Here is a 25,060-nt window from a genome sequence, read left to right on the forward strand (position 1 = left end):
TGAGGCCAGGTGTGTTTGGAGGCTGGACAGCACAGGCCAGTGGCCTCACCTGACAGTCCTAGAACACCATTCCCTGGACACTCCAACTCGAGAAGCTCCCTCTCGGAGCCTGGTCATCATGCTGAGATAAACCCAAGCCACACGGGAGGCCAAGAGCTCGTGCTTTAGTCAACAATCATCACTGGGCCCGGTTCAGCCCACATATGTGATGGTCTGGCTTCAAGTCCCCTTAGTGTTGGCACCGTCCCATTTGACCCCAGACAACATGGAACAGAATCAAAGCCACTCCATTGCGTTCTGCGTGAATTCCTGACCTCCAGCTCCACGAGCACAATAAAATAGTAGCTGCTTCATCTTACCCAGTTCAGCTTGGGCGGTTTGTTACACAGAAGCCAATAACCAGATCGACAGATTTCTTTATTTGACTGATGGCTGTCCAAAAGCTTACAATTTGAACAGCCTGATATGCATGCTGTTTTCTGCCTAAAAACTCATATTTTGCAAACTACTGAGTGCGAGTTAACTTTAAAGACCTGTGAGCTTGACCGTGTAAAGACCTGCTGAAAGCCAGCCGTATTATCAGAAAGTATGGAGCCAGTTTTCAATCTCTTGTATTGTTCAGAACTCTTTCAGTGGTAAGGGGCAGAGATGGGACCCGCGCTAGCTACCAGTACAAAGGAAGTTACTGGCAGGGTGGTATCTCGGGCTGGCTCCAAAGACACATGCACACACGCACACACGCGCACACACACAGTGCACACACGTGTGCACACACATGCACACGCACACACACACGTGCACATATGCACACACGTGCGCATGCATGCACACATACATGTACACACGTGCACGCGCATACGTGCACACGCACACACATATACACATACACACATGAACACGTACACACACGCACACACATGCACACACAAATGTGCACACGCACATGCATACACACGCAGGCATGCACATACACAGACATGCACACACACATGGGAAGCACTCCATCTCTAAACAGCGAAACTCGTGGCCATTTTATTTCTTCATGAGCTGCAATCATAAGCGAGTTTATCAGATGTTTCTGCCACTTTACTTCTCTCTCTCTCTCTCCCTCTGCTATCATTTGAATAAGCGTATCGCTCCAGAATTCATATATTGAAATATAATGGATAACGTGATAGTATTCAGAGATGGGGCCTTGGGCAGGTGATTGTGTTATGAGGGCCTCCCTCATGGATGGGATTAGTGCCCTTAAAAAAGGGCTGCAGGAAACTAGCTAGGCCACTTTTCCCTTCCCCCACTTCCACCAAGTGAGGACAGAACGTAGCAACCAGGCACCATCTTGGAAGCAGAGAGCATCCTCATCGGTCGCCAAACCTGCTGGTGCTGTGATCTTGAACTTCCAGCCTCCAGAACCGAAAGCAATGTATTTGTGCCTGTTAGTAAATTACCCAGTCTAAGGGATTTTGTTAGCATCATGAACGGACCAACACACTCTCTCTTTTTTTCTTGACCCTCTTTCTGTTGGCCTCATTTTCTCCTGCAAATGAACCTCGTCCATGTGGCCAACAAGAGGGAGGATGTGGCTCCAGGCACCAGGCTAACAGCCCCTCAGGTCAACAACCCCCCCGCCATGGAACCTCTTCCTCTCTTCACTGTGTGTCTTACATGTGCACGCATGCACACACGTGCGCACACACACATACATAAACAGACATGCACACACATACAGGCACACACATACATGCACACATATGCATGCACACACATGCACACACACACACGAAGCACTCTATATATAGTGAAGCTTGTGGTGATCATTTTATTTCCTCATGAGCTGCAATGGTAAGAATTCCCTGCACATCTCCCCACTGGCAGGCCACAGCATGCTTAAACAACATCAAATCCAACGCATCTCACTCTATCACTGAACTGTACTTAGAGGTTTTGTTTTGAAAATTAGTTGACACCTTCAGTGCTTTTGTCGTTTTTATGTTGACCAACACAAAGATGAGCTTTTCGGCGCTCAGGAAGGGCAGGCCAGGTGACCGTCTTCCATGCAGCAGGGACTCTATTTAAATTCAGTGTTTCTCCAAAACCCCTTTCCACCCAGAAGCACACATCTTATAATCAATGTGCCCGGCGAACTCCGTTTCTCTCCCTGCACGACCAAGGTAAGCAACAGCAGAGGCTGCATCAGTCAGCTTTGTTGCAGTAACAAACATGCCCAGAACATGCCCCAACGCTGGCATCTCAGGTGGGCTGTGGATCAGCCACTCGCCTGCTCATTCCTGGAGCAGCAGGAATTCCTGGACCATTCCAGTCCCTAGTAGAGACATCCTGGTGTCGAAGTCTTCCTTACCAAGCTTTAACAAGTGTCATGACGTCTTTTTTCTTTAACACTGGCCTCTGGTGGCCTCTGCTCAGACGGGCTTTCGTCCTGGCCTCCCCTTGACATTGGCCAAAGCTCGTCTCTGACCAAGCCCAGCAATGGGGTCTCGGCGTGTGCCTCCAGAAAGAACTGCAAACTGAATGTCGATGATTCGAATGCATAACCCCTGTGGGGCTACAGGACGCACTGTGGGGAAAAGAAAGAGAGATCAGCCTGTTACTGTGTCTATATAGAAAGAAGTAGACATAAGAGACTCCATTTTGTTCTGTATTTGAGATGCTGTTAATCTGTGACCGTACCCCCAACCTTGTCCTTGCAAGAGACATGTGCTGTGGCGACTCAAGGTTTAATGGATTTTGGGCTGTGCAGGATGTGTCTTTGTTAAACAAGTGCCTGAAGGCAGCTTGCTGGTTAAAAGTCATCACATTCTCTTAATTTCAACTACCCAGGGACACATACACGGCCAAAGGTCGCAGGGACCTCTGCCTAGGAAAGCTAGGTATTGTCCAAGGTTTCTCCCCACGTGATAGGCTGAAACAATGCTGCTAAAAGGTTTATGGAGATGTTTGCATATGCATCTCAAGGCACAGCATTTTCCTTTAAACTTATTCATGTCACAGAGATTTTTGTTCATATGTCTTACTGCCGATTTCCTCCCTACAATGATCCTATTGTCCAGCCACTCCCTTATCTTTAAGATGGTAAAGATAATTCTCAATAAATACTAAGGGAACCCAGAGACCGGTGCTGGTTGGGTCCTCTGTAAGCTGAGCGCCGGTCCCCTGGGCCCACTTTTTCTTTCTGTATACTTTGTCTCTGTGTCTCATTTCTTTTCTCAAGTCTCTCGTTCCACCTAACGAGAAACGCCCACAGGTGTTGAGGGGCAGGCCACCCCTTCAACGCACAGATGCACACAGTCCACCGCAGACCTCAGGGGCCACCTGGACCAGCCGTATTGGGAAGGACGCTGTTGGAAAAGCTCCTTCCTGGGCTGTAGTCTGAGCCTCTCTGAGGTGTCTCCCGCTCTCTCCAGAATGGAATGGAAGGGAGGTGGCTCTCAGATTTCTGAAGAGCAGCTGCCTAAGCCTGGAGTTTCAGGTTGATTGTGAGTGTGTTGGGGGGTGGGGGGTAGTGAGGAAAGTAAAGGAAAGAAACGAGCTCTCTTGGCTTGGACTTGAAGGGCTGCCTGGTGCTCTCCTGCTTCGTGGCTGAGGGGAAGAGCTGAGGCAGGTGAAGGCCGCGGTGGCCCCGGACCCACTAGAACCCAACAGCTCTCCGTGGCATCACCCACCTCAGCCAGACCACAAGCCTTGGCTGAGACCTGGCTTCTGGGAACGGGGTCAGGCCCTGCTATTCAGGGAGGCCCCCCAAGGCTGCTCCTGCCTCCCGCCTAATTCAGCCCTATTTCTTAGAGGGCTCACCATAACTTGAACACCCCAGCAAGCAAGACACACACGTTCCCTCCTTCCTCAACCTGCACTGCCGGCCTCTCTCAAGAGAAATGGCTGCCAGTGGATACAGGGTCCCCAAAGTGTTTGTTTCTGGAAACTTCCGTGGTGGCGAGGCTTCTAAACATGACGTCAAGATGCTACCTGTCCTGACCTTGTCTCTGATTGCATTTCCCTGTGTATGAAGCAACCTCCTTTTGATTCAGAGCACAGAAATGCATGGAATATTCCACAAGGACCACAGGGAGACTTTTAGTTTCCAAATGTCAGCTGGAAAATAATAATTTGTGAGGTAGGACGAAAAATCCATTGTCGGCGGGACGTGGCAGCTCACGTTTGTAATGCCAGCATTTTGGGAGGCTGAGGCGGGCGAATCACTGGAGGTCAGGGGTTTGAGACCAGCCTGGCCAACATAAAAAAATTAGCCAGGGCCGGGCGCGGTGGCTCAAGCCTGTAATCCCAGCACTGTGGGAGGCCGAGACGGGCGGATCACGAGGTCAGGAGATCGAGACCATCCTGGCTAACACGGTGAAACCTCGTCTCTATTAAGAAATACAAAAAACTAGCTGGGCGAGGTGGCGGGCGCCTGTAGTCCCAGCTACTCGGGAGGCTGAGGCAGGAGAATGGCGTGAACCCGGGAGGTGGAGCTTGCAGTGAGCTGAGATCGCGCCACTGCACTCCAGCCTGGGTGACAGAGGGAGTCTCCGTCTCAAAAAAAAAAAAAAAAAAAAAAAAATTAGCCAGATGTGGTGGTGCGAGCCTGTAGTCCCAGCTACTCGGGAGGCTGGAGCAGGAGAATCTCTTGAACCCAGGAGGCAGAGATTGCAGTGAGCCAAGATTGGGCCATTGCACTCCAGCCTGGGTGACAGGAGCAAAACTCCATCTCAAAAAAAAAAAAAAAAAAGAAAAGAAAAAGAAAGAAAGAAAATCCATTGCCCAGACAGGGCATCAGATTGCTGGCGAAGCAAGATCATCAGACAGCCGGGGGCACCACACCTTCCGTTCCTTCCTCCCTAAGATGAACGAGCCTTCAGAGCTGCTCCCCACCAGGGGCCTGGTCCTAGCCAGCCACTCCTGGGAGGGGTCACACACCACCACCGTGGGCTGAAAACACGGCAAGGACCACCCACCACTGCCCTCTCCCTCCTTCTGAGCTCATCATGCTCTCCTGGAGACTCGGGTGCTCTCAGGGTCACTCCAAGCCAAGGTGTTGAGGAGCAGGTTATAGAACCCCCCAGCCCTCACCACCCTCCACTGCACAGCGTAGCAAGACCAAACCCAGCCTGGGGAGGAGCCACGCTCTCCTTACCTCCCTTCCCCAGCAGGGAGCACAACTCGAATCTAACTCAGACGAGGAGGGGCTGTCCAGGGCAAGAACATGCTTCCAGAGGAAACTTCCCTGGTGCACAGAGACACACACCAGTGCACACACATGCACACGCCCACACGCACACACATGCACACCCCACACACACATGGCTTGTGACCTTTCACACTACCTGCCTGGCTGCCTTCCTCTCTCCTCTCCCCACCTCAGCCCTGGCTCCCTGCTGGCCGTCAAGAAGTTTGACAACCCAGGCAGACAGACTGACAACTCCTCCGTCGCCTTCTAAGACGCTTTCTGTGAGGAAGGCAGGCGGCTTTCTTTTTCGTTTGCTTGTTTTTTTTGTTTTGTTTTGTTTTGTTTTTTGTTTGTTTGTTTATTTGTTTGAGATGGAGTCTCACTCTGTCACCAGGCTGGAGTGCAGTGGCGCGATCTCTGCTCACTGCAACCTCCGCCTCCTGGGTTCAAGTGATTCTCCTACCTCAGCCTCCCAAGTAGCTGGGACTACAGGTGCCCGCCACCATGCCTGGTTAATTTTTTGTATTTTTAGTAGAGACAGGGTTTCACCATGTTGGCCAGGATGGTCTCGATCTCTTGGCCTCGTGATCCACCTGCCTTGGCCTCCCACAGTGCTGGGATGACAGGCGTGAGCCACCGCGCCTGGCTAGCAGGTTGGTTTCTTAAAAAGATGTCGAATAAGGGAAAATATTTGCAGTGAAATGTAAAAACTGCTACTCCAAAGAGCATTTGTAATTATTGCTTTGAAGCTGCGAAGTGTCTTGGGAGGATGTGAAATTTGGAAGATTCGTTTCCTTTATTTCTTGGCGCGGTTATGGGGCACCCCCTCATCCTCGGCTTGCTCTGGCTGGATCCCCCAGGCTGATCCTCGGGCTTTCTGGGGCACCCCGGCTGAAAACAACATAAACCCTCAAGCGCCAAGTCGTCTCCAGCTGGGAAAAGAAAAAGATGCCGTAGCTCAGCTGGGACACTGCTGCTAAGCTCCCCACTCTCTCCCCGAAGCCAGCGTTCCTTCCTGTATTTATTCCACAAATGTTTATTGAGCGTCTTCTATGTGCCAGACACACACATCCACCAACTGAGACTCACCTTCAGGTCGGAACGTTTAAACCAATTAATTCTCTGGCTGTCTCCAATCAATCACCACAGAAAAGGCCTCAGTTACAGGCTGTACTAATCTCAGTGGGTCTCGGCGGGAGGTCTTCCCTTGATAATAAACATATTTTTACATAACATACAAAACCTCTTTTTTTTCCCCCTCCCAAAACTCAGATTCCCATTTCCCTGGTCCTGAAAGATTAATCTGAAGCAGGGTCGCCCACCGGCAGCACTGCTGATGCTGGTGCTGGGTAATTCGTGGTGGAGGCTGTCTGGGCCCTGCAGAACTGTCAGAGGTGTTTGAACCACAGTGACTCCATCTTGAACACGGGGTGGGTAAAATAAGGCTGAGACCTGCTGGGCTGCACTCCCAAGAGGCTAGGCATTCTTTTCTTTTTCTTTTTCTTTTTTTTTTTTTTGGAGATGGAGTCTTGCTCTGTCGCCCGGGCTGCAGTGCAGTGACACAATCTCGGTTCACTGCAACCTCTGCCTCCCGGGTTCACGCCATTCTCCTGCCTCAGCCTCCTGAGTAGCTGGGACTACAGGCACCTGCCACCATGCCCAGCTAATTTTTTTTTTTTTGTACTTTTAGTAGAGACGGAGTTTCACTGGGTTAGCCAGGATGGTCTCAAGCTCCTGACCTCATGATCCGCCCGCCTCAGCCTCCCAAAGTGCTGGAATTACAGGCGTGAGCCACCGTGCCCGGCCCAAAGAGGCTAGGCATTCTTAGTCACGGGATGAGATAGGGGATCGGCCACAAGATATGGATCAGAAAGACCCTGCTGATAAAGCAGGATGCGGTAAAGAAGCCGGCTAACACCCACTAAAACCAAGATAGTGATGAAAGTGCCCTCTGGTCGTCCTCACTGCTCATTATACACTAATTATAATACATTAGCATGGTAGAAGATACTCTCACCCAGGCCATGACAGTTTACAAATGCCACAGTAATGTCAGGAAGTTACCCTACATGGTCTGATAAGGGGAGGAACCCTCAGTTCAGGGAAATCTCCACCCCCTTCCTGGAAAACTCATGAATAATCCACCCCTCATTTAGCTTAGAACCAAGAAATACCATAAAATAGCCAACGAGTATTCCGTGCCACTGCCCCACTACGGAGTGGTCATTCTTTTATTCCTTTACTTTCTCTTTTTTTTTTTTTTTTTTATGGAGTCTCGCTCTGTCGCCCAGGCTCAAATACAGTGGTGCAATCTCAGCTCACTGCAACCTCCAACTCCTGGGTTCAAGTGATTCTCCTGCCTCAGCCTCCCAAGTAGCTAGGATTACAGGTGTGCACCACGACGCCGAGCTAATTTTGCATTTTTAATAGAGACAGGGTTTCACCATGTTTGCTAGGCTGGTCTCGAACTCCTGACCTCAGGTGATCCACCCGCCTCGGCCTCCCAAAGTGCTGGGATTACAGGCGTGAGCCACCGCACCCGGCCTATTCCTTTACTTTCTTAATAAACTTGCTTTCACTTTACTCTGTGGACTCTCCCCGAATTCTTTCTTGTATGAGGTCCAAGAACCCTTTCTTGGGGTCTGGATCAGGACCCCTTTCCAGTAATAAGACATGTATCCACATCGCCGGCACCGACCCACCAGATACCAACAGCCCCTCAGGGCGACAACCACAGATGTCCCCAGCCATTGCCACCTGTGCCCTGGGGGCAAGGTCACCTCCAGTCGAGAGCCACTGATTTAGAGGGACTCATTTTCCTAGAGTTTGGCTGTCTCCTGAGCCTGCTTAGAGAAAAAAAGGGTCTCATGTACAGGCTGTGGGAGAGGTCTTTGCAAATCCCTTGACCAGGACTATTTTCTTCAGGGAAAAGCCCCGTGGAAGATGACAGTTTTACCGGGAAATTTTCTGATGGTAAATCTTGACAGTCCTTCCTCCCTCCCCAATCATGCCTCGCGCTCTCCACAGTTATTAGAAATGCTATTGCAGCTTTCTGTCTTGGACTAGGCTTTGTCATTCCTGACACGTTCGCAGCAGCCTCTTCCACTAAACATGGTTGGAGTGAATTTTCTGAGGGAAATTGTAAGGGAGCCTTTCATCTGGGATCTCACAGGGAAGGGACGTTCCCACCGCAGAGAGTCGTAGAAATGACAAACAGCTTCCCTAATTGATTCAAAAAGAGAAGGCCCTGGAGGCTGCCTGGGAGCGGGGCTTCCTCTCTGAAACGCTGCCCGGCTTGGCATTTCTTATTTCTGCGAGTTCTTCGTGTCCCTAAGGGCTGGTGCCCAGTTCTGGCCTGGAGGAGTCGGCTCACACCCACCCAGGCCACAGCCAGGACCCAGGCTTCTCACACAGTAAATGACCCTCGCAGCCTGTCCTCCTGTGAAGAAACAGAAGGGGAAAATGATTATTTTCCATGCAAGGCTTTTATACAGATAAGTATCACACCAAGCCACAGACAATGAAAGAGTAAAGTGCCCGGTTTTTTTTCTTTCAAAGGAAAATCTGGTGAAATTCACCCTATTAGAACCACTTTTGCAGGCCGGGCACAGTGGGTTTGGGAGGCCGAGGCAGGTGGATCACTTGAGGTCAGGAGTTCAAGACCAGCCTAACCAACATGGCGAAATCCCATCTCTATTAAAAATACAAAAAAATAAGCTGGGCATGATGGCACACACCTGTAGTCCCAGCTACGTGGAAGGCTGAGGCACGAGAATCCCTTGAACTGGGGAAGCGGAAGTTGCAGTGAGCCGAGATCACACTACTGCACTCCAGCCTGGGTGAAAGAGCCAGACTCTGTCTCAAAAGAAACCCACACACCTTTGCAAAGATTGTAACAGTATAACCTCCAAACTGCCCTTAGTCATTCCTGGGCTTGGTCATGCTAACTTTGGGAGACATTTAGCTTACAGTGTAAATGATAATAGCCCCTCCCGCAAACTCAACCGCCTTTGTAAAGCTAATGAAAGACCACCAGGTTGGAGGATGAAAGGGGTCTGAATTCTGCTAAGGTGTAGACATAAATGATTATCAGCCACCGTCCCGGAGCTCATAAGATTTGCGACTTCCTCAATGACTCCTGCAGGTAACATCATTCCTGGGGAACTTAAGACTGGCCTTTCGAGATGTCTTTTCATGCTTTCCCATCTCTGACTTTGAGTCAAGAGTCCCAACTCTTCACTCAGCTGGTCCTGTGTCCCCCCACCCGGAAGTGAACTCAGCACAAAACACTAGCCTCCAAATTTTCAGGGAGGCTGATTTGAGTAATAATAAAACTCCGGTCTCCCATTTGGCTGGCTCTACATGCACTAAACTCTTTCCCTATTGCAATCTCCCTGTTGTGATAAATCAGCTGTATCTGGGCAGCAGGCAAAATGAACCTGTTGAGTGATTACACTCAGTCTATTCCACCAAAGAACTTGTTTAAATTATTTGAACTTAATAAATCATCATTATATGCACTTGTTTTTCCCTCCAGCTTTATTGAGAGATAGTTGACAAGTAAAACATGTATATATTCGGCTGGGCATCATCACTTAATCCTGTAATCCTAGCACTTTGGGAGGCCAAAGTGAGCTGATCACCTGAGGTCAGGAGTTTGCAACCAGCTTGGCCAACACGGTGAAACCCCGTCTCTACTAAAAACACAAAAATTAGCCAGGTGTGGTGGTGGGAGTCTGTAATCCCAGTTACTCGGGAGGCTGAGACAGGAGAATCACTTGAACCTAGGAGACGGAGGTTGCAGCGAGCCGAGATCGCACCATTGCATTCCAGCCTGGGCAACAGAGCAAGACTCTGTCTCAAAAAAAAAAAAAAACAAAGAGTACATATTCAAGGTGTGCAATGTGATGATTTGATCCAGTATACACTGTGAAATGACAACCACAATCAAATGAATACATCCATCACTACACCTAGTTACCACTCATGTGTGTGGAGGGGCGGGGGGGATCAGGACGGTTGAGGGTATTTAAGAACTACTCTCTTAGCACATTTCAAGTGTAAACCAAAAATAAAATTCTAACCCTAACCTCAACCATCTGAATGAATTCCTCCGCTCTGCCAAGGGCATTCCAGAGCCAACCTGAAAAACTCGCTCCAGCCATGATGGAAGGGTCGAACACACCCCCTGCTACCCTCCAGCATCAACATCAGCACAGACCTTAAGTCTGATAAGAAGCACTTACAATCTATTCTTGCTGAAGCTACTTGGAGACTTCATCTGCATAATAAAACCTTGTTCTCTACAACCCTTTATCATAACCCGGACATTTTCATTTTCTATTGCCAATCAGAACATTTTTAAATCTTCCTATGACCTGGAAGCCATTGCCCACCCCCCATGCCCTGCCCCCCGGCCTCCCACTTCAAGTTGTCCCACCCTTCTGGATGAAACCAAGGTACATCTTACATGTATTGACCCCTAAAGTGTATGAAAGCTGGCTGGTTCCCCCACCACCTTGAGCACTTGTCTTCAGGACCTCCTGAGGCTGGGTCACAAGTGTGTCCCTTAACCTTGGCGAAACACATGTTCTAAACTGATTGACATCTGTCCCAGATACTCTTGGGTTCACACAAGTATACAGCACAGTGCCAGTAACCGCGGCCCCATTGGTTAGCTCCCTGGCACATGCTCATCTTAGAACTGAAACTTGGTACCTTTGGCCAACATCTCCCCACTTCTCCCACGCAAAATATGTACTTTTTTACAAAGTTAAAATGCAGCAACAGACAATCCTAAAGATGACCCCTAAAATTTCTTTCAGGAGAAATGACTGTTGGTTTTAGCTGAAAAATAAACATAAAAAAATAAACCTGGGTCGGGTAATCCCAGCACTTTTGGAGGCCGAGGTGGGAAGATCACTTGAGGTCAGTAGTTCGAGACCAGCCTGGCCAATATGGAGAAATCCTGTCTCTACTAAAAATACAAAAATTTGCTGGGCATGGTGGCAGGCACTTGTGATCCCAGCTACTCAGGAGGCTGAGGCAGGAGAATCACTTGAATCCCAGAGGCGAAGGTTGCAGTGGGCCGAGATCACACCATTGCACTCCAACCTGGGTGACAAAAGTGAGACTCCATCTCAAAAAAACCTGAACGATCACCTAAGGGATCATTGTGTTTTTTAAAAACCTTTAATATTTACCAGAAAAGCATGAGTGAGGGCCTTCTGCTATGAACATGGCTTTGTAAATCAGAATTTGTATCACCTAGAAATCAGATATTAATCAAACAATAAAGGGAAAATTTTAACTCTATTTATTGTGGATACGTGTCAGAGGTGTTTGAACCCGAGCAGCTCCATCTTGAATAGCGGCTGGGTAAAACAGAGCTGAGACCTACTGGGCTGCATTCCCAGAAAGTCAGGTGTTCTTAGTCACAGGATGGGATAGGAGGTCAGCACAAGATACAGGTCACAAACACCTTACTGATAAAATGAGATGCTGTAAAGAAGCCGGCCAAAACCCACCAAAACCAAGATGGCGACAAGAGTGGCCTCTGTTCATCCTCATTACTCATTATATGCTAATTATAATGCATTAGCATGCTGAAAGAAACGCCCACCCACACCACGACAGTTTACAAACGCCATGGCAACATTAGGAAGTTACTCTATGTGGTCTAAAATGGGGAGGAACCCTCAGTTCCAGGAATTGACCACCCCTTTCCAGAAAACTCCTGAATAATCCACCCCTTGTTTAGCACAGGATGGAGAAATTTTTGTTTGTTTGTTTGTTTGAGACGGAGTCTCGCTCTGGCGCCCAGGCTGGAGTGCAGTGGCACAATCTTGGGTCACTGCATGCTCTGCCTCCTGAGTTCATGCCATTCTCCTGCTTCAGCCTCCCAAGTAGCTGGGACTACAGGTGCCCGCCACCACGCCCGGCTAATTTTTTAATTTTTAATAGAGACAGGGTTTCACCATGTTAGCCAGGATGGTCTCGATCTTCTGACCTCATGATCCACCCGCTTTAGCCTCCCAAAGCGCTGGGATTACAGGCGTAAGCCACCGTGCCTGGCCATGACCTGATATTTTAAAGTGTGAAAATCTAGCTGGGCGTGGTAGCGGGCACCTGTAGTCCCAGCTACTCGGGAGGCTGAGGCAGGAGAATCACTTGAACCTGGGAGGCAGAGGTTGCAGTGAGCCAAGATCATGCCACTGCCCACCAGCTTAGGTGACACAGTGAGACTACATCTCAAAAAATAAAAATTTTTTAAAAAGTGTGAAAAAGCATTTTTAAAGTGTAGAAAAAGCATTTAACTCTATGATAAAGACCATAAAACAGAAATGCAAAACCTCAAGGGAAAGATGGCAAGAAGAGAGAAAATGTGAGCTGGCAAAATTCAGGGAAAAATCGAAAAATAAATGAATATCACAGAAATAAAGATGAAAAACAAGAGCTGGAATCCTGAAGAAAATATAGACAGGCTTATGTGAGGACATAAATTAGGGAAAAAATTAAATAAGATTAATGATAGCTACTAAAAGGATAAAAAAAAGTAAGATATAGACATGTGAGACAAAGAAGGTCCAATGCATGCATGACAGAAGTCTGTAAGGAAGAAAAACAAGACAATGGAGCAGACACACTTTAAATATCTGATTAAAGAACGATTTGAAAAAAGAATCTTTGGAGACAATCAGGCAAAATTATGGAGTCCTTTTTTTTTTTTTTTTTAAATTAAGTCTCAGCTCACTACAACCTCCGCCTCCCAGATTCAAGCAATTCTCCTGCCTCAGCCTCCTGAGTAGCTGGGATTACGGGCATGTGCCACCATGCCAGGCTAATTTTTGTATTTTTAGTAGAGACAGGGTTTTGCCATGTTGGCCAGGCTGGTCTCAAACTCCTGACCTCAGGTGATCCACCCGCCTCAGCCTCCCAAAGTGCCGGCATTACAGGCATAAACCACCGTGCCCGGCCCAAGTCTCTTAATATAAAAAAGAAAAAATAGGTTAGCCTTAGATTCCTGCACAGCTACCAACAGAGAGAAGCAGCCTCAGGAGAGAACTGTGGCTCTGTGATACACATGCAGTCCATTTTCTTAAACTCTAAAAGCTGGAAATAAACCGTTTTGAGCATGAATTTAGAGACAAAATAGTTTTGAGAACTCCAGGAATGTGGCTTCCATGGGCCCTTCTTGAAGAAACAACTGAAAGATAAATTGCAACCTACTGAGAGATGCCTGGGAAACATGAAAAAATATTGATGATGAGCATTGAATATATTAATTGCAGAACTCACTGGCAAAAATGAAGTAAATGTTATAGGCCATGAGAGTGTGGAAATCTGGAGGAAAATAAGGAAAAATAAGGGGAGGTAGAGTAAGTTGCTGCCTCATCATAGAAACTTGGAATCAATGCATGTTCTTCCAAAATATCTGATAATAACAGTATAAGACAATTTAACAGTTGAAATACTAAGAAAGTTGATGTTGTTGACTAAAGTCAGTGGTAAAAGAAAAGAGGAGGAGGCCGGGTGCGGTGGATCACACCTGTAATCCCTGCACTTTGGGGGACAAGGTGGGGCAGATCATGAGGTCAGGAGATCGAGACCATCCTGGCTAACACGGTGAAACCCCGTCCCTGTCTCTACTAAAAATACAAAAAATTAGCCAGGTGTGGTGGCGGGTGCCTGTAATCCCAGCTGCTTGGGAGTCTGAGGCAGGAGAACGGCGTGAACCCGGGAGGCAGAGCTTGCAGTGAGCTGAGATCGTACCACTGCACTCCAGCCTGGGTGACAGAGCGAAACTCTGTCTCAAAAAAAAGAAAAGAGAAGGAAATATGCTAACTTTATTCTTGATCCCAGTAAGCTACTAATACTGTCTCAATAAATAGAAGGCATAAAAATATAGGTGTATTTAAATTTTTTATATTTTATTCTAATAAAGGTATTATGTTAGGTTGTATTAATAAAGTTGAACACTAGTACAAAATCATAAACCCTCCTAAACATGAGAAGAATTGAACATTTTTTTTAAAAAGGCAAAACAAAGACATCACACTGTGGAAGACTTTTGTTTTTGTTTTTGTTTTTGTTTTTTGAGATGGAGTTTCATTCTTGTTGCCCAGTCTGGATTGCAATGGTGTGATCTCAGCTCACTGCAACCTCCACCTCCCGGTTTCAAGCGATTCTCCTGCCTCAGCCTCTTGAGTAGCTGGGATTACAGGCGTGTACCACCACACCCAGCTAATTTTGTATTTTTAGTAGTGACAGGGTTTCTCCATGTTGAGGCTGGTCTTGAACTCCTGACCTCAGGTGATCCGCCTGCCTCGGCCTCCCAAAGTGCTGGGATTACAGGTATGAGGCGCTGCACCTGGCCTGTGGAAGACATTTTTAAACAACTAAGAGAAAACAAAATATAAAAGAATATGAAGCCGGGCGCGGTGGCTCAAGCCTGTAATCCCAGCACTTTGGGAGGCCGAGACGGGCGGATCACGAGGTCAGGAGATTGAGACCACCCTGGCTAACACAGTGAAACCCCGTCTCTACTAAAAAATACAAAAAATTAGCCGGGCGAGGTGGCGGACGCCTGTAGTCCCAGCTACTCAGGAGGCTGAGGCAGGAGAATGGCCTAAACCTGGGAGGCGGAGCTTGCAGTGAGCTGCACTCCACTTGCACTCCAGCCTGGGGACAGAGCGAGACTCCGTCTCAAAAAAAAAAAAAAAAAAAGAATATGAAAGAACCTAGAAAAAATCCGTCATGTCTCTAAATGTAAATGAGCTTCCTGAAAAACATTATGCTAAGTGAGATAAGTCAGACACAGAAAGGCAAATACTGTGTGATTACCGCTTGTACATGAAATCTCAGAAAGTCAAACTCATAGAAACTGAGAGTAGAACAGTGATTGTGGGACCTGGGGGGTTGGAGGAACTAGGGAAGTATTCATGAAGGGGTCCAAACTTTCAGATATAAAAGAACACATTCTGGGGAAATCTAATTAGAGCTTGGGTGGTGATGGAAGTATTAATTAACTTCATTATGATAATCATTACACACATGTCAGATCATGTTGTACACCTTAAATAGATACATTTTTGTCAATTACATTTTTTTTTTTTTGAGACGGAGTCTCGCGCTGTCGCCCAGGCTGGAGTGCAGTGGCTCGATCTTGGCTCACTGCAAGCTCCGCCTCCCGGGTTCACGCCATTCTCCTGCCTCAGCCTCCTGAGTAGCTGGGACTACAGGCGCCCGTCACCACGCCCGGCTAATTTTTTGTATTTTTAGTAGAGACGGGGTTTCACCGTGGTCTCGATCTCCTGACCTTGTGATCCGCCCGTCTCGGCCTCCCAAAGTGCTCGGATTACAGGCGTGAGCCACTGCGCCCGGCCACATATTTTAAAATAAAAAAGAAAGCTAAAAACTGTAATATGTGCTTAACCCGTCTATTAAAAGAAACTGATTTTCAGATTATATCAAAAAGCAAAATCTGACTCTGCTGTACACAAGAACTACACCTAAGAAAGTTACTTGAAAAGGTTGAAAATGGTCACTGTTCTATCAGGACACGGGAGAAAAAAGGAACTAAAATTAGATGTTAAAGGAGAGGAAGAGCAAATATGCTAATTTTATCATTGCTCACGGTTTCCTAGTAGTACATATCCTGTAAAGAAAAGAAGGACTAAATGTAATTTACAATAACAGCAACACTAACACAAAAATCCTAACCGCCGCTGCAACGGCTCTGGAATGCGCAGATTGAGCGGTGGAATCGCAGCTTGTGTCTTGATGGCCATGGCCCATGTGTACTTCACTCCTCCGCTGTAACAGGTCTTTTATTCTTATTTTTATTTATTTTTGTTGTTGTTGTTTCTTTTTGCTATTGTTTTTGTTTTTGAGAGGGAGTCTCCCTCTGTCACCTAGGCTGGAGTGCGGTGGCGCGATCTTGGTTCACGGCAACCTCAGCCTCCTGTAACAGATCATTTAGAACATGATCAAAATCCCAGTTCTTGCATGTTTTTGTTTGTTTGTTCATTTGTGACAGAGTGAGACTCTGTTACTCAGGCTGGAGTGCAATAGCGTGATCTCTGCTCACTGCAACCTCCACCTCCCAGGTTCAAGCGATTCTCCCGCCTCAGCCTCCCAACTAGCTGGGACTACAGGCGTGTGCTATCACGCCCAGTTACTTTTTTTTTTTTAGTAGAAACTGGTTTCACCATGTTGTCCAGGCTAGTCTCGAGCTCCTGACCTCAGGCGATCCGCCCGCCTCAGCCTCTCAAAGTGCTGGGATGACAGGCGTGAGCAACTGCGTCCCGTTTCACTCATGTTTTTTGAACCACTGCTTACTGTATCTCTAAATAGGACCCTTCCTTTCAGCCTGCGGCATCTGCCTGCAGGAGTCTGCAGGTGCACTGCCTATGTGCAATCGATGGGCTCCCTTCATCATCAACGTGGCAGAATTTTTTAAAGGACTATCATTATAGGGCAGGTGCGGTGGCTCACGCCTGTAATCCCAGCACTTTGGGAGGCCAAGGCAGGCAGACCACAAGGTCAGGAGTTCAAGACCCGTCTGACTAACATGGTGAAATCCTGTCTCTACTAAAAATACAAAAAATTAGCTGGGCATGGTGGCACGCACCTGTAATCCCAGCTACTCAGGAGACTGAGGCAGGAGAATTGCTTGAACCTTGGAGGCAGAGGTTGCAGGGAGCTGAGATCACACCACTGCACTCCAGCCTGGGTCACAGAGCACAGAGTAAGACTCCATCTTGAGAAAAAAGAAAAAAAAAAAGGATATCATTATAAACAAAAAGTTGGGATTTGCTAATTAGAAAGAGAACCAGTCAGGGCAAAGCAAACTCGTTAACTCAGTTCGCTTTTGTGTGCATCAGACAGTGTCCCAGAACAAGCACACACATCACTGCTCGGTTTTTTCGTGCCATCTTCAACCTTAGTGCTGGTATCTGTTAGATGCGACCTGCTGTTATTTATCCAGATGAACCTGGTGCCCGGTGGAGCAACAGGAGGCACCGCTCCAGGTGTTCAGTAAGCCGACAAAAACATGTGACCAATGTAGCTAACAGTTTGGTTTGTAATGGCTGTAGTCATTGAGTGAGGCAGCTCAGGTGCATCTGCTCTGAAGAATTCAATGTCTCACTGAAGAACAAATAATTAATATTGGATGAGTATTGCAGCCATGTGACTAATGTCTAAAATTATTTTTTCGAAGAGGTTTTCTATCATCTTCCAAAAGTAGTGATGTTTGAAGTTACTCTAAGTCAAGCTTTAGAAGTCAAAAAAAAGAAAGATTGCCTTCCTTTTAGGAAAAGAAATGCAATTTTCTGGCCACAAGGGCATAGTGCAGTTCACTTAAGTGTTGATGTATTTTATAGTCAGATTATTTTTCTCTTCTCCAAAAGGTACTGTTAGGTAAACCAGGTTTTCTAAATAGTCATTCTTAAAATTTCAGACTTACAAAGTTAGTAGTAGAATTTCATCTAAAGGCCCTAGGTATTAATATTTTTAATGATTTAATGTTTTAACTTAAAACAGGTATGTGGAATTGCTTCTGCGATATAGTCTTTTTTCTTCTTTCTTTTTTTTTCTTTTTTTTTTTTTTGAGATGGAATCTCGTTCTGTCACCCAGGCTGGAGTGCAGTAGCATGATCTCAGCTCACTGCAAACTTCACCTTCCAGGTTCAAGCAATCTTCGTGCCTCAGCCTCCCAAGTAGCTGGGATTACAGGCGCCTGCTACCACACTGGGCTAATTTTTGTCCTTTTAGTAGAAATGGGGTTTCACCCTGTTGGCCAGGGGGGTCTCGAACCCCTGACCTCACGTGACTCAGCCTCCCAAAGTGCTGGGATTACAAGCATGAGCCACTGTGCCCGGCCTCTGCAATATAGTCTGGCATGTAATTTTTTAAAGTTCATGTGCAGTCTAATCATTGTTTCTTGAAAGTTGGATCTTCCCCTATGCCCATGAACCACGGTTCTTCATGAACCATGAAGAACATGAGTCTAGAAGATGCCCCATCAAGTCAGACAATAATAATTGCAATGGTTGCTGATGTTGAGTTTATGGTTAAACTGTAATTAATAGGTTGGATAACAGTAGTTACCTCTTTGTTGTAAACTCTCGTAGCTGAACTGCTTAAGTATAATGTAGAGAATTTCGGGGCAGTTCATCCTTAACGGAAAATCTGAAACCTAAACTGCAAATTGAAAAGGTGCTGTACAACCATTGTATCTGTAAGTGACTTAGCAACTTTCTGTCACTTGGAATACTGTGTAATAGGACTTTATTTAGCAACTTTTTGTCACTTGGGATACTATGTAATACTATTTCAGGGGGCTCTTTTGGAACTTACATCAGGTTCTAGTGTCTACTTCTTAGAATCTGAACTGAAGGTCGGGCGCGGTGGCTCACGCCTGTAATCCCAGCACTTTGGGAGGCCGAGGTGGGTGGATCACGAGGTCAGGAGATCGAGACCATCCTGGCAAACACAGTGAAACCCCGTCTCTACTAAAAATACAAAAATTTAGCCGGGCATGGTGGCAGGCGCCTGTAGTCCCAGCTTCTCGGGAGGCTGAGGCAGGAGAATGGCGTGAATCTGGGAGGCGACGAGCTTGCAGTGAGTGGAGATCGCGCCACTGCACTCCAGCCTGAGAGACTGGAGCCAGAGTGAGACTCCATCTCAAAAAAAAAAGAATCTGAACTGAATGTACAGTTCTGTCCTAGACATTTTGCACTAAAGCAGCCCAATCCGTCCTTGTATCTTTTTGTTAACATGCTCTGTGCCACTGCAGACTGCTTCCTGGTTTCCTTCTGTGCTTCTGCAAAATGTTATTTTACACCCCCATGGCTATCACCAAGGCTATAGGGAAGAAAAGATCTATATACACACATATACACACACACACACACATATATGCATATATGTGTGTGTACATATATATTTGAGATGGAGTCTCGCTCTGTCACCCAGGCTGGAATGCAGTGGTGTGATCTCGGCTCACTGCAACCTTCACCTCTTGGGTTCAAGCAATTCCCCTGCCTCAGCCTCCTGAGTTGCTGGGATTATAGGCACACGTCACCACGCCCAGCTAAGTTTTGTGTTTTTAGTAGAGACAGGGTTTCACCATGTCGGTCAGGCTGGTCTCGAACTCCTGACCTTGTGATCCACCTGCCTCGGCCTCCCAAAGTGCTGGGATTACAGGCGTGAGCCACTGGGCCCGGCCAGAAAAGCTATATTTGTATGCAGCACTAACCCTTGGAGTGCGAATGTATGTTTCTTCTTGCTGTGCCTTGTTACAGCTGCTTTTTTGTGTTAATAAAGTATGTTTCGTGTTCTCTTCGTTTTTGTTGTTGTTGTTCGTTTGTTTTTTTAAGAATATATTTAAATGAGAAACAACCACATTAAAAAATGCTTAAATTCTTTGGTAATCGCAGAAGTGAAAATTAAAGCTATAATGAAATAACACCTCACATTCATCAGACCAGCTGAAAATAAAAAGACTGACAATAATAAGCCTTGGCAACAACATAGGACAGCTTGGACTCCCATGCCCAGCTGGAGGGGCGTGAATGGCACAATCTCTGGAAAACTGGCAGCGTCTTCTAACAACAGTGAAGAAATGCCCACTCTATGACCCCATAATTCTACTCCTATATATACTCCTATATATAATATATACTCCTGTGTATATACCCAAAAGACATGTGTGCACATGTTTACTGGGAGACAGGCATGAGAATGTTCACAGCTGCCTTATTCATAATTGTCAATCAAGAACAGACAAGTTGTGATGTTCAGAAAATGGGATTTGACAAAATTCAACAACCAATCCTTCAAAGCAGAACAAAACAAAAACCTGGATAAAAAGAAGAGTTGGATACTTTATGTCTATCTCTGTCCAAACTCCGGCATCATGTTTAATGGAAAACACTAGATAATTTTCCACTAAAGGCAGGGACAATTGTAATCCTAGCGCTTTGGGAGGCCAAGGTGGATGGATCACTTAAGGTCAGGAGTTTGAGACGAGCCTGGCCAATACTGTGAAACCCTGTTTCTACTAACAATACAAAAATTAGATGGAAATTGCTTGAACCCAGGAGGCGGAGGTTGCAGTGAGCGGAGATCATGCCACTGCACTCCAGTCTGGGCAACAGAGCAAGACTCTGTCTCAAATAAATAATAAATAGTCAGAGACAAAATGGGTTGCCTAGAGTCATAGGTTGGTTTTTCCAAAATTAGACCCTAAGATGAGGCCTGGAATGGGAGAAATGTATTTGAGGATGATCCCAGGAAGCACAAGTGAGAGAATGGAGAAGAGGAGACAAGGGAATGGGAAAAACAAGACACGTGATTTATAAGTAGGACAGGGCTGCAGTCCACTGTTCTCTGAGCTCTGCTCTCACAGGAGTCCTTTATTTCCATAAGGAAGGGCCCCCATGGGCAACTGATTTGCTTTTCTCACTCTGGTTCTTCCACAACAAAAGTTTGGCACCCAGAAGCCGGTGTGCAACTTGAACTATCTCAGTTTGCACTGTGGGGCTTTCACCAATACAATTCCCTTTAAAACTCTGTGAATTACTTATGAATGTGAGGCAAGTCCTCTTCACCCAACAGCGTCATGCCCACAGATCTTTTCTAGACAGTCCTCTCTTTGACTTGGGCAGAATATGAGGGTGCTATGGGACAATACCCTTAAGATTCTTAGAAGTTTGTTTATTTCCCTGGGAGGCTCTTCTGGCCACTGCCTGAAGTCTTTCTGAGGTTTTAACAAAGGACTTAAGCTACACATTTGATTTGATCTTTACCCCATGACCACTTCTTGAAAACAGTTTTATTCCAGTCCAGCAACCCAGCCTCCTCTCTGCTTCCTCTAGATTCCTCTTGCAAACTGGGTGGTTCTCATTTCAGCTCACCTCTCTCTCTCTTTCTCTCTGGATCTCACACAGTGAAATGAAACTACCTGTCAGTTTCAACATTCTACTGAGAAATCTTCTTGACCAGATCCCTCAAGTTTGTCAGGTGCATTTTCTGTCTTATAAGTTACAGCAGATAACATTTTCCAGATGTTGGGCTACCATGTAACACCATTTTTCCAGAAGCTACAGCATTTTTTATGCCTTTCCAGACTCCACGAACAGTTTTCCACTTTCTCAGCCCTTGCTAATAGTTTCCTTGCCACTTTTCCATTTTCTGTCCACTGTTTGGTCCCAAACCTACAGCACACAGTTTAGGTTTTTGTACAACAGCACCCCAGTTCTGGATTCCAATTTCTGTTTCAGTCAGCTTTTGCTGCATAACAAACATCCCCAAAACTAGTGGCTTAAAGCAACAGCCATTGCATTTGTCATCATTCTCTTGGTCAAGAGCTCTGGCTGTACTCAGCTGGGCCATTCTTCTGCTGGTCTCAGCTGCTCTCCTGCATCTGTGGTCAGCTGGCAAGTTAGCTAGCAGCTGGGTGATCAAGGTGAGGACCTCTACTAGGACAGCTCACTGCCATCCTGGAGGTTTCATTCTCAATCCATCCCACACCCCTGAGCATAGCCGATTACAGCAGATACCTGAACCAAGGACACAAATGCACAAGTTGGTGTGTCAGCTGTGACTTGGGAGCCCAGCTCAGAAAGGTGACCCCAACCAGACTCCTTGGAACTGAGCTCGAGCATTAGACACAGAGCTGCTGTTGTGGAGGTCCCTGGAGTCAAGCATCTGCGGTGCAGCAAAGGCTGGTAGCTGTGTTCTGTCATGCTGGCCGTGGGCCCTCGAGAGAAGCTGGTCACCTGGAGCAGAGACTTGGGAGGCTGCCCAGAGAGGCAGAAAGATCCACCTTAGGATAAAAGCTCCTGCCAGTCTCTGCTCCTTGTGCTGCACGGCCAGCCCCCGGGTTCCCTCAAGCAGCAAACTCCTCGTCATTTGAGTCTGGGTGGATGGCTTCTCCTTCATGCTCCCAGACCATCAAGCACCCCTGGTCCACTTCCTTCTTCTCTCTCCTGCCTGCCCACCCTCTCCGTACCCAACTGGGACACCCCCACTTCTCCCAAATGACCATATTCCCCAGCCTCCCAACTGTCTTATAGTTGTTCCTGTCACCACAAACTTAAAGTCCACAGCAGCCAGCTGGCCTTTTTAGACACAAACAAGAACATGTTGCTCCCGACCAAAATACTCCCCAGTCACTACCCTCTGAAGCAGCTCCTCTCCTGCTGGAGGTCCTGGCTCGGACCGGGAGTCCACGTCCCTCCTCCCCCACTCTGCATCCTCCCAGCTCCCAAGCCTCTGACCTCTAGTTGCAATCCACGCATGGGGGCCCTGGCAGGAGATCAGAGGGTGGGAAGGAGGAAGCTGTTGGTTCCTCCCCATCCCTGCAGGGCCTGGTGCACATTCCCTCCCCTCGCCCCTCAGAGGAGATGCTTCCAGCTCCCATTCTCAACCCGACCCCATTGCTTGGTAAATTGTCCCTCATTAAATCAACTTATAAACACACACCTGAGAATTTAAAGCTGTTATTAGCTGTTATTTTGTATCAAAGGAATAAAAGTGGAGTTTTTTAGGAATAAAAATGCGATTCTGAGAAAATCAAATGTAAGGCATAAAAATGTGATGTGGGGAAAACACGTCTTATGTATCTTTGTCCTCCCTCCTCCTCCTCCCCACATCGCCAAGATGACTTCAGGTCTACTTATCTGTTAGCACTGGAACCCCCGGGGGCCTCGGGGCTGGGAGAATGAGGACCAAGAAGGTGGGACCAAGAGGCCTGGCTGTGCAGATGGCCAACTGGCTGCAGGATGGAGACAGAGGTAAAAGCAGGGATGAAGGAGATGGGAGGAATGGAGGTGAGGGGAGGGATGGAGGGGGAATGGAGGTGAGCGGAGTGATGGAGGGAGGGGAGGGATGGAGGGGAGTGGAGGGATGGAGGTGGGGGGGGATGGAGGTAAAGGGAGAGATGTGGGGAGGGGAGGGATGGAGGGGGATGCAGGTGAGTGGAGGGATGGAGGTGAGGGTGGGGATGGAGGGGAGGGGAGGGATGCAGGTGAGGTTAGGGATGGAGGGGAGGGGGAATGGAGGGGGGGATGTAGGTGAGGGGAGGGATGGAGGGGAGGGCAGGGGTGGAGGTGAGGGGAGGGATGGAGATGAGGGTTGGGATGGAGATGAGGGTGGGGATGGAGGAGAGGGGAGGGATGAAGGTGAGGGGAGGGATGAAGGAAAGGTGGGGATGAAGGGGAGGGGAGGGATGGAGGGGAGGGGAGGGATGGAGGGGAGGGTGGGGATGGAGAAGAGGGTGGGGATGGAGGTGAGGGGAGGGATGGAGGTGAGGGGAGGGATGGAGGAAAGTGGGGAATGGAGGTGAAGTGGGGGATGGAGGTGAGAGGAGGGATGGAGGTGAGGGGAAAGATGGAGGTAATAGGGGATGGAGGTGAGGGCAGGGATGGAGGTGAGGGGAGAGATGGAGGTAAGGGGGAATGGAGGTGAGGGCAGGGATGGTGGTGAGGGGAGAGATGGAGGTAAGGGGGGATGGAGGTGAAGGCAGGGATGGAGGTGAGGGGAGGGATGGAGGTGGGGAAGATGGAGGGGAGGGTGGGGATGGAGGGGAAGGGAAGGGATGGGGGTGAGGAGAGGGAGGGAGGTGAAGGGAGGGAGGGAGGTGAGGGTGGGAATGGAGGTGAGGGTGAGGATGGAGGGGAATGGGGGATGGAGGTGAGGGTGGAGATGGAAGTAAGGGTGGGGATGGAGGTGAGGGGAGGGATAGAGGTGAGGGAAGGGATGGAGGTGGGAGGATGGAGGTGAGGGGAGGGATGGAGGTGGGGGGATGTAGATGAGGGTGGGGATGGAGGGGAGGGGGAGGGATGGAGATGAGGGGAGGGATGGAGGTGAGGGGAGGGATAGAGGTGGGGAAGATGGAGGGGAGGGTGGGGATGGAGGGGAGGGGAGGGATGGGGTGAGAGGAGGGAGGGAGGTGAGGGTGGAAATTGAGGTGACAACGGGGATGGAGGGGAGGGGAAGGATGGAGCTGAGGGGAGGGATGGAGGTTGGCAAGGGATGGAGGGGAGGGGAGAGAGGAGGGTAGAGACAGAGTTATGGGGTGGGGGATTGGGCCACCTCCACCAGGAGAAGGTGTTTCAGAATGGCCAAGCCACCCTCCCCAGGATCATCCATGAAAATCCCAACAGAGGTATTGAAGCCTGCAGTAGTCCTCAGAATGTTCACAGCTTCCTCCAGGATGTGAGAAAAGTCGGTGCACTTACCACTCCACCATGTCTACCAGAGAAGAGAGGACATGGTCACCCACTGTGCCGCTCCCACGGCACCTTTCCTGCGGGCTTCTCCTGCAATGGTAGAGAAATGGGTGGAGAGAAGGTCGTGGTTTGGGGTTTTCAGAGCAGTTTAAAGAAAACGGTCTGTTGGCCGGGCGCGGTGGCTCAAGCCTGTAATCCCAGCACTTTGGGAGGCCGAGACGGGCGGATCACGAGGTCAGGAGTTCGAGACCATCCTGGCTAACAAGGTGAAACCCCGTCTCTACTAAAAAATACAAAAAACTAGCCGGGCGAGGTGGCGGGCGCCTGTAGTCCCGGCTACTCGGGAGGCTGAGGCAGGAGAATGGCGTAAAAACCCGGGAGGCAGAGCTTGCAGTGAGCTGAGATCCGGCCACTGCACTCCAGCCTGGGCGACAGAGCGAGACTCCGTCTCAAAAAAAAAAAAGAAAAAAAAAAGAAAACGGTCTGTCAGCTGAAGCTGAAAAGCCAGTGCAGTAATATCTGATGGTCACTGGGTATTGTCTGGCCTAGGAATGAAAGCGACTGGTCTGAAAAGGCCTTTTTAGCGCGTGTGTCTCCTGGAGTCCTGGTAGCTCACTGTGCTTTACCAAAGAAAAAAAAA

At 48.1% G+C, this 25,060-nt stretch overlaps 1 long non-coding RNA gene across 3 annotated transcripts in view; it reads right to left on the reverse strand.

Annotated features, from left to right (window-relative positions):
* Nucleotides 1–466: 466 nt before the first annotated feature.
* The window catches only part of LOC139358242 (uncharacterized), a 51,943-nt gene continuing 27,349 nt past the window's right edge, over nt 467–25,060 (reverse strand). Inside the window, exons 2-5 of one of the 3 annotated variants that reach the window (XR_011612912.1) lie at nt 24,430–24,510; nt 15,888–16,142; nt 8,559–8,618; nt 467–2,575 (exon numbers count right to left, since the gene is read on the reverse strand). This is a non-coding gene — a long non-coding RNA (uncharacterized lncRNA). The remainder of the gene's footprint in view (nt 2,576–8,558; nt 8,619–15,887; nt 16,143–24,429; nt 24,511–25,060) is intronic. The other 2 variants (XR_011612913.1, XR_011612914.1) reach the window with 2 other exon arrangements.

Source organism: Macaca nemestrina, chromosome 14 (genome assembly GCF_043159975.1).
Source record: "Macaca nemestrina isolate mMacNem1 chromosome 14, mMacNem.hap1, whole genome shotgun sequence".
Taxonomy (NCBI): domain Eukaryota; kingdom Metazoa; phylum Chordata; class Mammalia; order Primates; family Cercopithecidae; genus Macaca; species Macaca nemestrina.